The sequence below is a fragment of the Anas acuta genome, chromosome 17, assembly GCF_963932015.1.
Source record: "Anas acuta chromosome 17, bAnaAcu1.1, whole genome shotgun sequence".
NCBI lineage: Eukaryota > Metazoa > Chordata > Aves > Anseriformes > Anatidae > Anas > Anas acuta.
In genome coordinates, this window is record NC_088995.1 from 10,913,226 (window position 1) to 10,930,311 (window position 17,086).

General features: G+C 36.9%; 1 protein-coding gene across 19 annotated transcripts in view; it reads right to left on the reverse strand.

The window, feature by feature from the left end:
* ARVCF (ARVCF delta catenin family member) overlaps window positions 1-17,086 on the reverse strand; it is a 270,629-nt gene that overhangs the window by 237,734 nt on the left and 15,809 nt on the right. For 12 of the 19 annotated variants that reach the window (XM_068701187.1, XM_068701180.1, XM_068701192.1 and 9 more), the window contains one exon: window positions 12,527-12,595. The exons of 5 other annotated variants lie outside the window; for them this stretch is intronic. The gene's annotated coding sequence lies outside the window, so the exon portion shown is untranslated. The remainder of the gene's footprint in view (window positions 1-12,526; window positions 12,596-17,086) is intronic. 2 more of the 19 variants (XM_068701199.1, XM_068701200.1) reach the window with 1 other exon arrangement.

Below are 17,086 nucleotides of genomic sequence, written 5' to 3' on the forward strand. Positions count from 1 at the left end.
AGCAATCTTTTCTCTTTGAAGAACCCACTTCTGTAATAGGGAGTAATACCTCATTTTTATATCTGAAATATTAGAAAAATGAAAAGACCAGACAGTTAACAACAGATTGAATCATAAATCAACCACAGTTCCGCTACTTGGTATGTCCGAGGCACAGACTCTCACTGCAACATATGGATCCTTCATTATAGCATCGTTTTGCTCTGATATATTCTGGAGGGAGGAGAACCAAATATAAACAACAGAGCAAATATGCTTAAGTAGTAGACTGAATTGAATCAGAGCCATCAAAATAGCAGGTGAAGCAAAAGATCGGGGTTTATATTTCACATCCAGAACCTACTACTCCATACTAGTAGATGATCATCGTCTTGCATCCATATATTATGGCTTCTTGCCAAAGTCAATTTAAGCATAGCACCTTCTGCAGACCTGAGAGGAATAAAAAAAAAAAAAAATGCTTTAAGAGCTACAGGCTGTCATGGAGGAGAATGGTGAATGCTCCAATATGCTGGACCTGATGGCTCCTAAGAGGTGAACTCTAGCCATCTGTATGGGAAGAGAGGCTGCACAGCCTCAAGGAGCTTCAGGGTAGCTTTCACAAGCTAATAATTCCCTTTCTCCTGATTAGGGTCATGCATTGATGAAACACTGAAATGCTGCTGATTCAGCCTAAAAACACTGAATAATGGTGGAAAAGAAAGAGTTCACAGAGGGCAAGAGGTTGTATGCTAATAGTCATCCCCGAGAAGATCTTTTAACAGCCCTTAACAATAGTAACCTGTTTCTATCCTCTGACTTGGTTCACTTCTCTGGCTTACCAATTCTTTGTGCTGGTATTGCTACAGTAGATAAATTTTAACCACAGCACAACATCTTGTCACTGTGCTTTAGAAAAATTAATCAAATATTGAGGTTCTGTAGTGAAATAATCATAAGTAAATCATAGGGACAGCTGATAAAGTAATTTGAGAACTCAAAACTTGCTACTCAATTACCAATCACAATGCTACCTAAGAATATTAAGGAAAATGGTTATTGCTGAGCACTCTGTGACCAGTGTGTTAAGACACCCACTGACATGAATACTTGACCCTGAACTTAAGTATTTAAATCTTTTTAGGTTCATGGACCACCCATCCTCCCTTGAGGTATAACCTGCCACACAGCCAAGAGGGAAGGCTGTTTAGAGCTCTAATAACACAGAAACCCATTTGCAATTGCTTTTTTCATTTGTCCTCTACAAATCAGTCAAGGACCCAAGTTCTTGAAGAAATACTGCTAAATTGGACTCTGGTATTACCACAATTGCTCAGTAGCAAGGCTGCAGATTGAAATAATTCCCAAGGATTAAGAAACTTCAGAGCACCCCAGTAAATAGACCGATAAAGAGAAAAAGGAAAAAATGTTAAAAGAGCCTCAAAGAGCTTTGTGCTCAACGTGCTGAGCCTGTCACCTCCCTGGGACAGCTAATGGGAAGAGCTCCACAAATGCCTCAGGCCCCATCCTCTGTTGCACTCTTTGATTTGCACATTTTTCTCTTCATTGTATGCAGCAAGAAATGCACAGCAGAGCAAAGCGGAGAGCATCAGAGATGGCTCACCAGCATCAAAACTGTTCTCAACATTACTGGTCACATGGGGAAGTAACAGGAGAGAAGAATACTGTGAGTAAGTTCTTCCAAAACTCAATTTCTCTTCAACAGAGACTAAAAAAAGAAAAGATGGCAGGGACAAGGTCAAGCATCATCAGGTTCTATTAAAATTCTCACTAGTATTCGTATTTGAAAGTCATCAATCTACTACTTTGAAAATAGTATGTATCTTTGCTATCAGTTTTGGTGGAAATTAGAAGGATTCTACCCAACAGAAGTATAGCAATTTGAAAGCATCTCGAAATGATATAAAAACATGGTGAGCAAAACACCAACTGTTTTTAGGAGTAAGCTTTAAAATGTACTTATATTACATCATGGCTGAGGCAGAAAAGGGTTAGCAACTATTCTCTAATCAGTTCCAAACTGAAGATACCTACTTTAGAGTACAGATGTCCAACTCTCTCATCAGGTGGTCACACATTCAAAAAAAAAAAAAACAGAGTAATGCTTTCATATAGCCCTACAGCACTTTAAAGCTTCAACTAAGTTTCAGCACGATTTGGTACCACGCAGTCAACATGCAAGGACATCTACAGTTTACTGCACTGACCAGACTTTTGAAAATGCTTCAAGAAGTCATCATCTACCAGGAATACAAATCTCTAAACATTCCAATTTCTTCTGTGTGAGTTATAAGCATTTTAAGGCATGTTAAAGGCACGCATATTTAGTACTGGTCTGTTCTACCAAGTCACTCACTGCGTATAGCAGAATTCGTTACTACCCAGCAACGCCTTCTGAAAGTAAAGTATCTCAAACACTTGACAAGTATCAATTAAGTCTTGTTATGCAGAGATAGTATTTTCCTCATTTCCTAGAACATGCCATTTAATTTCTTAAAGAGGTGGAATAATCTAGGAAAATTTGCCTACAATAGAACTAACACAGAGCTGTTGCAGTTCCTGTATCCAGAATCTCTGTGTACAGGGAAAGGGTAAGCTGCCTAACCACATACATGATATATCTGTTTATTACTTTGTAAATATCTGTTTCTATTTAAAATTAATCCCCTACATGTATGGCACTGCTTCATTAGAAGCATTATGTTATAATTGTTAAAAAACAAAGGAGATGGGGTCCCAAGTACAGGTTACAGTAGGAAGAAAAAAAATAAAAAGCTGAGATGAATTCTTTCCTTAAGTCCCAAGACTTGAACAGAATGCAAAGTGCAGCAATTATATTCAAATGCGATGAATGCTGTAATTATGATTTCAGAGATAAGTGGAAATATTTTGAGAAGCAGTAGTTCAACTGAACCGTATTTTAGCCATATCTAAAATGGGGAGTGTTAGACTTTGCCTACTACAAAATAGACGGGAATTAATTAAAATTTAAGTTATTTGCTCTTGTTATGTCTACTGTATGCTGCTTTGGAATTAAAGAAATACAACATCCTGTCTAACACCCTATCATTAATAATCACTATTATGAAGACATGATGATGGTCTCTCTGTGTCCAGGAGGAACAAGTGCCCAAGTGGCTTAAGGGACACTTCATTTTACCTCAAAGACCTGTAGAGCTGAGCTCTTCAATACTTGTGGTGAATATCAGTGATTAATACAGACTTGAAAAATAACAGAGAACAGAGAAGCAGTGAATCTTTCCCAGGTGATACACTGCAATTTCCTCTGGGGTTATTGGAAGAAGGAACTTAAACATTTATTTTTCATCTTTAAAAACAATCAGAAAAAAATACAGTTATTAAAGACAAAGGTTGATGGGAAGGTTGGTGGTCTATAAATGAAAGCCCTTCTTCATATAATTTTCTAACATACAGAAAATGCTGTCAGGAAAATAATACGATAATCTTCACAAGTTATGGGGATACAACATTAAAAAAGGCCAAAATGATTTTCAGCTAAGGTTAACCTCACATTCAAAATATTACAACAGGTATCTCTGATTTGATTTTGATTTTAAAACCACTTCATTGTACACTAGAACAGAGCTACATGAGCAATAACTTGAATTTGGCTTTTAAGTACTAGCAGAAAACTCCACGACCAATGTAACATGCCACTTGAAGCAAGAAGGAGAGTATTTTTCAGTAATTTTTACCAACTACTTTAAACAAACAAACAAAAACAGTAAGAAACCTTGTTCCAAGAAGTTTAGAATCTAACTGCCAGATCGTAATTCTCTGTGTTTGGAACTGGCAGAGATGGTAATTTAATTCTGTTTAAGTCAAAGCAAAATCTAATCATTTAAATCTTTCTACAAGTATGCAGACTTTGATTCCAAATGATGTCCTAGAAGAACTACACCAAAATTTGTGACAAGGAAAAAATGGAGCAGAAGATGGAATGAGTTGAAGAAAGAAAAGGGAAACACAGATTTGTTGCGTAGCTCTTAGAAGCAGAGAAACAAAATCTTGGGAGAAATACCAAATAAAAAGGACAGTCAGCAGCTGGACAAGAAAATTATGTAAACATTATGCTGGGTAGACCAAGCAATGAAATGTCAAGGACTTTACAAAAGAACGGGGAAAGGAAGGCATGGAGTACAGACACTAGAAATTATACTTTTGCAATTGAGGGGACAGTTTGCATTACAGAAATAAAAATGAAGCTCTATCAGAAACCAAAGAACACCTGGGTATTAGAGAAAACACAAAAGCACAATGTTATACAACAACAACAAATATGTAAGCCCACACAAAACCCCAAGGAACTTAATTAGAGAGAACAGGGCTGACCCACAGTCCTAGTTTCTTTCACATATTCAGCCAACAAACTGCTGAGAATTCCAGCAGCCAGAATTGACAGTGACATTTTAAGTCAATGAGAATCTATTTTACTCTTCCTCCCACAACACAAATGAATAGTAGTGCTAATGAAATTCCATTCCTATTATAAATTGACAAACACAAGCCCACATTTATCCCTTCCAGCTAAACCTGCCTTTTAACGAACTTGTACTATTCTGCAATACCCCATGGTCACAAAATAAAATGCCACTTTCTCCCGCACTGCCCTTCTTCCAATTAACTTGACTTTAGTGGACCCAGATAAAAATATTTCTACTCTATTTTACACCTACAGTTTTAGATTAATCATATTACAAATTTGTAATTTTAGTCACAGACTTTAATGCACACTGGTTATTTATTTCACATTTAATCAAATGTTTTTGACTGATGATGGACTTCTAATTCACTACACTAAGATAAACTTGCTTAAAAAAAAATCCAAAGTCACTGGCTACCATTGCTGTGTTCTTCAAAATGCCAAGGAGTTACATTATATGCAGAAATTAGCAAAAAGTTTACGTAATAGTTGATTGGATTTGGGACCAAGATGCAAAATGTAATCTGTTCATATTATTATTCAAGGAAAAAATGAGGAAAAAATATTCCTTTTTTTTTTAAATGAGTTTCCTCAGAAAGGCTAGACAACCATTTCCTCTTTAATTGTGGGATACTAGGAAAGAAGCTCTTTGTGTCTCTTGATTAAAAGTGTACATAGAAATAATTCCACACTTCTTTCAGGCAAAAAACAATAGCTATAATATTCAGCAAGCAGGAAAGAAAAATAAGGAAATACTAGTGTTATGCTGTAAGCCGTCTGTTTTCACAAGTTAAGCAGGGTGTGATCAGCTTGCAAAGTTAAGATGATACCAAACACACCAGGTGATCCAGTTGTACCCTCTCCTCTAAGTTGTGTTACACAGAAAAAGAGAAAGCAAAAGCTTTCCTATCTAAGTTGAGCTGTAAGGGGGCCAATTAGCCACTTACAAGCACGAATAATTCCATGGCACGCATGTCTGCTTGACAAATTCCCCTGCAAGCAAAGGCATTTTTCTCAGTCTCTAGTTTGCACGTAACTCCTTCCATCCCCCCAAAATATGTACCCCATTGAGTACAGTCAGTAATTTGCTCAGCCTGAAAGTCTGCAGACATGACCCATCTCCTAGCAAGCTCACCCAAATCTGAGAATTCACACTGCTATATCTGCTGACATTAAAGACAATAAATGCAGCATATCAGCTTAAAAACAAACAAACAAACAAAGTTTTCTGTAATTACCTTCTTTCATTCTTTCAACAAAGCTGCAATATAACCTGAATGGGACAAGTATAACAAGCATCAGTCCTCTTCATAAAAACAGCTTTTCTAGCCACCTTATGAATTGGCCTAGATCTGTATTATTTCATCCCCTGCTTCCACGATCATCCAGACACACTTCAATGAAGAGTCTTCCAAACTCCTTTCTAGAGTTTGACTTCATCCCAACATCAAGTACCAATGCCCCTAAAACAGCTTCTCCTGCTCTTGACTTTCTCCTGCTCTTCCCCTCCTCCTCCCCCTAAAACCAATAGCTACGTTAACCATGAAAAAGCTGGAGAAGTTGTGTGACATCAGTCAGCCAAAAAGAGAAGTAAGTCAATGAATGAGCCGTATATGTATTTCCACCTGCTGGCAGAAAGTGTGTACACAGCAGCAGCATGCTCTTACAGTAGTTTAAGTGTGGAATAAATCCAATAAATCAGGGGAGTTCTTCTTGGTTCAAAAATGAACACAAAGCAGCATTTATCCTACAATCTCAGTGGCAGGCAAAGATTATTATAGAAAGACCACTTATGATAAGACTGTATACCTCCAGATTCGGGATCCTAATATTAGTCTAACTGATGTTAATAATAAATTTAATTAGTAACTGAGTGCCACCAACACACATGGCAGCTTCCCAAAACTATGAGTAATAAACTCAAATTGCTACAAATAGGAACTAGTTATGAGTGTGCTAATCAGGTCCAACGCTGAACAGAAGTATTTTTCAGATGACATTTATTTGAAGTCAACAAGTGCTCTAAGCTAGGACTCGACTCATAGGTAGTATTAGCCACTTACAGTACATCATTGTAACAGGAGACCAAATGGTTTCATTTCGTCAGAACTGGTTGTTAGAAAGCATGATAAAGTCAACAATACTAAGTTGTAAGAGGCCTTTTCCAAAATACTACAGCTCTGCCTAATAACCCTCTACTGTCTATAAATAGAAAGGGTGAATTAATCTCTGTTCACCGTTATATCAACAATTTCAGTACTTTCAACTGCAAAAACCATATTCGCTCCCCCTGAGGGATCATTCTGCGCTGTGCATTCCAGGCTTTCAGCTGGTACCACTTCTAACAGTTCAGATTCATAATTCATCATCTATGGGTTTTACCAAGTAATTCTGCATGTGAGTACAATGCTCGGGTCCCAAACAGCAGCGTGAACTGAACATTTCATGGAACTGGAGAAATGGTTCGAGTTCACTCTACTGCAGGACTACTCTAGAGCCACTAGTTAGTGAACTAGCAGTCTACACTCCTCTCACAAAGCCTATCTGAAATGCTAAAGCCTCTGCTCTCTTTCCCTCCCGACCTTGATGATGTGTGTGACAAGACTGTTTTCAAACATATTTCCGAACTTAGATCTGATTAAAAAAAAAAGGTTCCTGAAAGATAAAGATCTACTGCATTACCACATGCTGGAAAGCATCTAGCCTTTGTGCTGCCCTTTGCATCTATAAACGCACCGAGATCAATGTGCAATGACCAAACCAATACTAAACTTCCTCCAAGACTTCTGAAAACTTTATCTTGGTCATCAAATAGAGCACTAAATCTTTATGTCAAAATAACATTCCATACACCTATATAGTACAACTCGAAAAAAATACTTGCTAATATTTTCACAGATGTCTAGCACTAAGAGAAGAAATTCTTACAACACTGAATGGAGTTGGAATAAAGCACTGAAATATTATTAATTTAATCTTCTGTCTCACAGCTCAGTGAGGTAAGTATCAATTCTGATTCTCTGTAACTGTCTTAAGTGGAAGAAACTTATCAGAAAAGCCAACCACAGAGTAGGCTACAATTTAATTAAGCAGAAGAACATGCCAAAGATAGTTTCAATGGAAGAATATGCTTATGATCATTTTAAAGACATAAATGTCTTTGCATCCTTAAACAAAAATGCCTGCGACCCATCATTGCAATGGTAAATAGCAGTTGCAAGGAACAAAGAATTTTTATTGACGTGGGTGATGATAAAGCTGCAACAATTACTGGAATTCCAGTCAGGAAGGAGAGGAGGAACAAGCAATGCTTTCAGCTTTTGAGACACATCAGGGCATATTTCCCTTTTGTTTCTGATTACACTGTTTCAGGGAAACAATCCCTGCCTGAATCCCTGTCTCTCAGCAGACAAGGCATCTCCAGACTTGCTCAAGCATAACCCTCCAGATGGAGGGAAAATTCAGCTTTAAAACTAAAAGACAAGGTTGATCGTTAAATTTTGAAATAGACCTTAAAATACCTGCATGGTAATGTCACGAGCATGAAACATTAAGTCATCAACTTTTCAAAGAAAGGAGGATCACTTAAGCTGTACAAGGGAAGAAAGTCTAGCCAAAGTTCTATCTTCAACTAGTTCCTACTATGAACTTGACAAGTCAGTTTTGGAAGACTTGTTCCAGGAATGTTCCTATTAAAATCAAAAATGTATACACCAGATAGAGTTGGGGGGGGAGGGGGGGAGGACAAAAAAAAAAAAAAAAAGACTAATCAATGTTTAACTTAAAGCCATTTTTCTACAAAATAATTTGAAATTATTTACAACAGAAGAGCGATACTAGAATTACAAGAAATCAGGACAGTAGCAAAGGCAAACAAAATTGCCTGTCCTCTTATCATGAAGTATACCTGAAGAAAAAAATTAAGAACAGTTCCCACAGCATGGTGCAGCTGTTGCAAAATGGCTGCATTTCTATCACATCTGTATCAGTTCTGGAATTTGAAGTTAATTGAAGAAGATATGTCTCTAAGGGGGGCAAGGTAAAGAACAGTTATTTTCCAAATAAGGCATTTCTAGAATAATTCTTTATATTTATTTGTCAGTTCTTTTCATCTAAGTTTCCTTTATCTACTTGGAAGGGGCTTTCATGGAGCTAAATAAAACGAGAAAATTAATCTAACATTTATGCCTTACTGATTCTATTAGACGTTGCTGTAAGAAATGTAAATCAAGAGATTGGGTCTTAAAGTTTTATTCACTGTAGTTTTAATAGAGCATGCCAATATTACTACAGTATTACCAGAGATGTTTCCAACAGCACTGAGTGAATACTAAGAAGGCCTTCCATGACTCTTGCTATGGAAGCAAAGATTAAATCCTGAACTTTTAATCTCCCAACTGGATCCATATGGGGAAATCCACTGTGGCTTCAGGCAATATGCCTGGAAAAGGTATCACAGAGGAGTTAAACTCTGTTTAACCAAAATGGAAGCACTCATACTTATCTTAAGGATCAGAAGTTACATGTTTGTTTTCGATAATGATGTGTGCACAGATGTAGGACTTTTTGGCAGATGCACATTAGTATGTTTCCATATGCATATAGTGACTACAGGTTATTAGTCTCTGGGTCCAGAGAAGCATACAAATTTTGAATACAAATGCATTTTAGATGATGCAAGTTTTCTCTGAGCCATGAAGTCTAAAGTAAGAGGGCACATTATGAAGTATCGTACAGACCTCAGCACATGAAATCCACTCTTAAGGGCAACCTTACCCAGACAATTCAATGAAACTCTATTTCACAAAGACAAGTACTTTTGCAAGACATCCTCTGTCTCAGTGGGTCCCAGCCATGGCAGCTCCCTGCATTAAGTGCTGCACCACACTTAGGGTTTAGGAATGGCATACTTGGATACTGAAGCATCCTCTCTACGTAGATACATCAGCTCAAAATCCAGGCCTCATACAGGCTAACAGGACTTCAGCTCTAAAGCTGTCTGGACCCCATGATCATTACTGAACTCTGCCATGCCGTAAGCAGCATGAAGGCAAATTTTTCACATTTTCAAACAAGTAACCATAATTAGGAACTATAAAGTGATTCAAAATTAGACTATTGCAAGTACATGAAATTAAATCTGTGTATGTTGTAGATAAGAATTGAACTGTCCTTCTTACATGTAAATCCATTCAAAAACACCAAAAGCACTAGAATCATGGATAATAATGAAGGCAAAATCAGGACTCATTCACAAATCTAGAAGGCTTGGATGATCATTAGCAAGATAATCACTTAAGAGTTAAATTCTCAAGCATACAACCCAGAGTAAATCAGACTTGATTCATAAGTCACGTCATACAGAGACAATGGTAAAAGTTCTAATTCAAGATAAATAAACGTGGTGTCAGATAAACCAGATAAAAACAATTTCCAACAGCTACATATGGAAATCACTAATTAACGTCTACATATATACTACGTGAAGGGGAAATTCCTTTCTAAAATTACTTAGTGAATACTTGTTTATACTGCAATGTTTATAAGTTAAAATGCTATCTTGAGGTTGTTATCTTGCACTTCCCTTATGTGGCAAACATTCTGACACACCCAACACCATTTTATAATGAACTTAACTACATACAATTTTCAAAAAATTAACTTGTTAGCTAAGAAAGAAATATCAAGCACATTAAACATTAATCTACAGCAATCCATCAATTAAACAAGATTAATTCATACTTTGTGGTTATCCCAGGAAAGATTATAATAAACACAAAATAAACAAGACATTAATCTGCAAGCAGTGAGTTAGAGAAAAAACAACCACCACCACCAAACTGGATCATAAGGACCCAAATGTTTATAATAGAAAAAAAGCACATGCTCTGGACGGCCTGGAAAGTCTGGCAATCTGGAAGTCAATTCCATTTGGCACATTACAATCACAACTGCCCATTTCAATCACACAACTGCAGTACTTGAAATATCTTTATAGTATTCATTGATGAAAATGCAGTTATTATTGTTTTACATGTCATTCCCTTTTTAGGCTTTTTTTTTTTCTGCTAATAACACTCCTTTCATAAACAAACAGTGTAATAGTTACTTAGATTTCATGTAGTATTGTAACAGACTGTTATAATCCATTTTAGAGAAAAGGGGAGGTCTTCACATTTAGATGGTATAACGTTACTCCCACTGAAAGCCACAGACATTCTATTGCTGACCTCAGTGGGAGTAAGAACAGTTCCAAATGGCTCCAGCTTTTCAGATTTTCCACCAAGATGTCTATGGTTTGAGAAAAATGCAATTCTATTTTATTATTATGAACCCTGGACCAATAACTACTCAAAATAAGCCTAAAATATAAGTGAGCAGTCTGAGCCTGTGAGTCGCACTTGTAAAGGAACTAACCAGCATTCTCCAGGGCTGATGAGCAATAAATTGAAAGCACCGTCATTCTGAAAACATATGGCACTTCTGATTAAGGGTGACGTTTTCTTTAAAATGAGTACAGAGCACACCTCACTTTTGACACAAGCAAATCAGTCTTAGTCACGAACTCTATAAAAAGTGTATTTGCTAATGCTAGCACAATTATTACTGTTTCTTCAGTGTAGAAAGAACAGGAACATTTTCAAAGTTAGGTATTCCATAGCTCACAAATATGCTACAAAATAATAATGGGTTGCTCATGAATCCACACAAATCATCTAATTTGTTTGTCAATGGATAAAGCCTGCTACTTTTTTCTAATTTTGAACAAACAGCAGGACTGTTTGGTAGGAGAAAAGCTCTATAGTTACAGTTCCTATTATGTTATTCCCTTTCATCCCTGCACTTAATTTCCTTTTTCAAAATACTTCAAATTTCACCTCAGAATGACTGTTACAGTAGAAAACCTCCTAAGAAGTCTCCTACCTTTTCCTTCTACCTTTTTACTGTTTGGAAAACTAGGAACCAGCAACTTTCAGTATCTCTTGTACTGTGCTAACTCTATTCCCATCTTTCAACAAAAATTCTACTTCCCTTAAAACAAAGATAGAAAGAGAATATTACAATAAATTAGGTTACATAATTAAGGCTTCAAAAAACTTGAATTATTCAATTTTATTAATTTAGCAAGTACATCTGTCTTGTGCTTTTAGTAAATTTGAAGATTTATTTTTTCTAATTATGTTCCTTTACCCCGATGGTTTTTCCTTCTGTAAGAAAACTTACTTTTTAGTTATCTCAGGAGCAGCTTCCCAAGTCATCAGAAGTCATATAAATTAATAAATTACTTGATCTTTGACTGTACTGTTATGTCAATGGCCCTTGACTTAAAACAAGCAGGGCAGCAGAAGGGTCAAGTGCTGCAGAAAGCCATCCATCCCATTGCACAAGTGGACAGCCACTGAATTTGTACCTGTATTAAATTAATGTGCCACAAATTCCAAGGTGAATCATACTCCTTCAGAGCTCTAGTAAGCTGTAGATTCTTTGACTCCAGATGCCAGAAACCTTTATATTCCAAGTAAAAATAAGTAGCATAAGCCCTACTATGTAGATAGTCCAGAGAACAACCTCAGATGAAGTCTGATGGTACAACTGGATACAAAGCTGAGAGTGGCTGAAAAGGAGCAGTTAAAAGGTTGGAAGCCAGTTTATCTCTTGTCTAAAAAGTGGGACAGCAGTAGAAGAGAATATTTTGAAAAGGTCCGTTCATAACATTTTGGAGGCTTTATTACAGTTACTTTACATACAGTTAACTGTTCTGCTTTTTTATTATACAGACAATTGTTTTTGTATAGCAGTTTGCTATTCCAAGCAGACCTAATTAAAACTCTTGCATATCTTAGCCATGTTCAGTTCAAAAGCACTACTGTTTGAGAAGGCCACTAAAGACTATTACTAAAAAATGAATGAGTCTTTCATCACTTTATTGTTGGCTGAAGAATGACAATTGTGAGACTATCTGGAAAGTAAAGAGCAAGAAGGATTAATTTAGTAGCCACTTTAGTAGCCATCTTCTCGATTTTTTAGCCATAAATAAGTGTAGATAATAAAACGTTTATGTAATGAAACTTTGACTCTTACCACCCTTTCAGAAGAGTTGTTAGGCCCCTTCCCTCCTTCATAAAGCAGAACTCAAAGTTATGGATATCCCTGAAAAACATAAGAGATGGATCACATTCTGGACAGAAATTCTGTAACTAAGTGACTATTAGCTCGTTGACCTGCACAAGGGGATCTCTCTCTAAGCAGCTCTGTAACCCAAACACTTGCCAAAACTGCACTGCTATCCCTATTTCAAAACATCTAAGGCAAGACTTTGATAAACCTCAAAAGGTGCAGCTTCTTAAAGGCTAAATTCATGGCAGAAATTTCTTATCTGGTTCAAATGCTCTACTATGTGGACAAGTTTCTGCTGAAATCTCTGGCTCACAGCATCATTCAAGACTATGATAACAAGAAGCAAAATAGCTGAGATGGTATACCCTACCTCTTTGCTTACAAAAAAAAATTATTCCAGATAATATACTTTATTTCAATATAACACTTACATTACAGGAAAAATGAAAACCAAAACATTGAGTCTTAATAGCCAGAATCCATTTGTTTGTAGAATATTAGATGAGCCATTTATCAGCCACAAAATAATGTAATGCATAAAAATAAAACTGTTCTGTAAAAAAAGACATTAATTAAAAAATAAAAATAAAAAATGCCTGCATGGCAGTACCACAGAATTCCATATTGGGCAAGATGCAAATAGACAAATGTGTGTGTGTGTGTATGTGTGTGTAAAAGCACGTTATGCTCTTGCACATCTACATCTACATGCAATATATACACATATATATAGCCAAGAATAGCTGTGTCACTACAGTGCCAAAGCACCACCAGGTCTTTCTACTGTTGGCTAGACAGGATTTGTAGGACTGTCATACTGACATAAAGAGTATCCCTTAACAGCAGTGACTGGACATCAATACCACAAATAGCTACTCCTTTTCTTCCCCCAGTCCTCAGTGAAGACTGCTCACATCCAAGGCCTAAGCTGAACCCACTAACAGCAGCAACAAAGAACTTAACACTCAGGCCCATACACGAGGTAGGAGCATTCAACTGCACAAATAGCTTTTTATAACACAGAAGCTTATTAATTCTTTTAAGAGACCTAGAAAGCACCAACCAAGCTATCTGCAGACTGTGGTTACGAAGAAAGACTTTATTCTCCCCTCATTTGTGTAAAGAAGTCGGCATTTGACTGCCTTACAAAGCCCAGGTAGTCTCCATGTGTTCCTGCACCTTCCAATGTAAATTTTATACATCATTTCATAATTCACAAGTTTCAAGGCAACACTTTCTCTTAATACAACAATTACAGTGCCTTTAGGACAACACTTGATGAAAATTTATCTAATTAGTAAACAGGATGCTTTACTTATCCTCAACTCTGATCAGTAAAATGCTTTTAAGTACTGCAGAACAAAGGAGAAACTCCATTGCAAACATGAAACATACTACCAAGTAGAGCACATACACAGAAATTCAGTTTGTCACAAAATAAAATTTCATTAAAAGGGTCATGTTGTTCCAGAAGCAGCACTGAGAGAGAGATGGCAGAGTTGGAAGAAATGTGTAGAACCAGTACAAATCCAACCTCAGGCAAGAATTTTCCCCCAAAGTTTCACTTTCATTAGCAATTCAAACTTCCCCTGCTGACCCATTCAATCTGGATGTCAAAAGCAAAATTTTGCTATTTTTGTCCTATATATGCATTTTCTTTTGTCTTAACCAACAAGAAATAAAAACAGAAACAATATTAAACAGCTATTAGTGGGGTAACATAATAGTTTAAAACAAACACACAAGAAAGCCAAGAATTACCTGGTTAAATTTTAAAACATTGCAACAGATCCTAAACTTGCCCTTCTAAAATTAAGTATGACAGTCCTGTATGACCCATTTAAAAGCTCCTACTGTTAAAAAGTGAAAAATTATGGCCTTTTAAAAAAAATCACCATTAACAATCTCACAGATGAAGAAAAACAAAAGCTGAATGGCAAGCCATTTTAATTCATGTTTTTACCATAAAAATCAAGATGTCACTTGCGTTTCAAATCTGGGTGCTCTGCAACCTACAAATGCCTGTAGCACCTAAGATTTCAGGAAGAAGTTATATAATCTACTACTTTTTCTCTTGAGTAACATAGCTCGAAAAGTATATTCCACATACTGGTAATTTTCACCTGATTAAAAAGTAACCACTGTTGAGCATTCAACTCATGGGAAGAGAAATTCAAGTGTATGACATGCACACTGTAAAAAGAACAGACTAGTGCAATTCTTCACAAGGACAGTCACCTGCTGTTGAAACGAACTCCTAACCTTTTGGAACCAAATACTCTTAAAATGGCAAGGGGTGTGGATGTAATGTGATTTTGAACACCTTTGTGCAATGGAGCTGAGCAAAACACGAGGCAAGTCAAGCAAGTGAATGCAACGCAAGAGAACATGCCTTCCAGCCTTCACTTATACCCTTATTATAAAAGTTTAGTCTGCCAAACTCCAGGTCCCAAATGTCTGAACTTACCAGGAATCAAGCCAGCACTGAAACTACAAAAGCAGTTAAGTGTGGAATTGTGTTCTGAATTTGCCAAATAAGTACCACGGTTTAACATTCAACACTAAGGAGGGGAAAAAAATCATGGAAAAACAACACTTGATTTGGTGGCCTATCGAGAGCTTACTGAAACTTCTTTTTGCCAGATCAGTTACCAAGAACCAATGAGTGTGCACTCTGACTGCAGTAAGGACTACCTCAGAAAGCCTCTTATAAATATTCAAAAGACCCACCGTATCAGCAATTCCAAACAAAGGGTGAAGGTCTCTTAAAGAACAGCTCTAGGCATCATGCAGACAATTCTGACTGGAACCTTATGCTGAACCAATGCTGGCTGACAAGGGCATGACCTTCTATTTATGCTGAAAATGATGACTTGGTTCCAAAATTGTTTCATTTTGCTGCCACAGATTTAACGGCTCAGGCATTGTCCCCATGAGATGAGTAAAACATGCTCATTACGTAACCTAGTCCCACAGGTAGAGGATTTTAAACAGAAGCTAAGCACCTTTATTTTCATATTTACAAGCATGTCCTCAAGGTGCTTTAATGCAGACCAGTTGTAAAGGTGAAATCCAAGCAGAGCCCTCAAGTCCCAGGAGTGTGCCGCAGTCCCGTATTCTCTACAGGAAGATTGCACTGCCAGAAGTTAAGAGATGGTAACACTAAACACGTCAACAAGAAGCAGTATTTCTGCTCAGTGCTCACTGCTCAATACACCATCACAGCAATTCCAAAGCTCTTCAAAAATGTGCATAAATGAAAGGAAATAATTTGTTTTGTTTATACAGTCTAACAGACAAGACGATTATGAATTATTTTAGCAAATTCTTTCAGCTTGTCCAAAATATTTACTTCCCATTGTTTTCATCTTCCTAGTTACAGACATGCCAATGTCAGACAATATCTGTTACAATCAACTTGAATTTACTATTCCTAGCATCTGTCCTGAGTCTAACCAATAAAGTAACGCTGAACAAGAAAAGGGGATGAGAGGAAGAATGGAATCAAAATACCGCAGAGATAAGCAGGCAGTTATTTCTTACTCTGAATGCAATAACAAGAGCTCTGGAGACCAAAATGTTCCAGCTGAGCTAACTATGGCTTCCTGCTGCTGTTACTAACATGGTATTGTAGAAAAGTAATTGCAAATATTACTCACCAAGTAGAAAATACCAAATAGAAACAAAGAAAAGTGTGGAAGAAACATGCATCTCCTTGTAAAGCCAAAGCTCATTACAAGATTATATTCAATATGCTTTGAATCTACCTGTATAAAGTGACAGTGGAAGCCTCTACATTTAAATAAACCTTTTAAAATTGTTTATCTCACTAAAAGTTTGAGCTTAAGGTTTATTTTCAGTGGATACAACCACGTTTGTTTTTTGTTTTTGTTTTTTAAAGTTAATTATATTTAGTCTGGTCTGCCAGACTCAGTCTCTGCACTTGAATGGATGATGCCACTTCACCTTACCTGGGAGAGAACTTTGCTACATTTTTAAACCATGGGAGACAGCTGCTTTGGACCTTAACTGGAGTTTCATAAATGCAGATGCTAACAGAACTGCAGCCATACCCCAGCTTTGCCACACAGCTCTGTTCATCCAGCTCTACCTTCACATCCCTTGCCCATGCTCAGAGACTAAGCAATGGGTTACACCCACTGGTGAGAAATATAAAGGGAGATTGTCTTGCACCCCTGAACCTGCTTCCTGGACTTCCTGCCTCTTGCAGCAACAGGATCTTTGCAACTTTGTTTCCTCTTGTAGAGGAGAAATAATTTGAAGGATATTCAATTATTAAATATCTTCTTTTGACAGACACACAGAATGGTTAAGTTTGGAAGGTATCTCTGGAGATCATCTAGTCCAATCCCCCTCCTAAAAGCTGAGTCATTCTAAGCAAGTTACAATCTTTTCCAGTCAGGTTTTGAAAATCTCGAAGGATGTAATCTCCACGACTGCTGTGGGCAACTTGTGATGTTCGATTCATCCTTAAAGTAATTTCTTTTTCTTCTCACTTCTTGA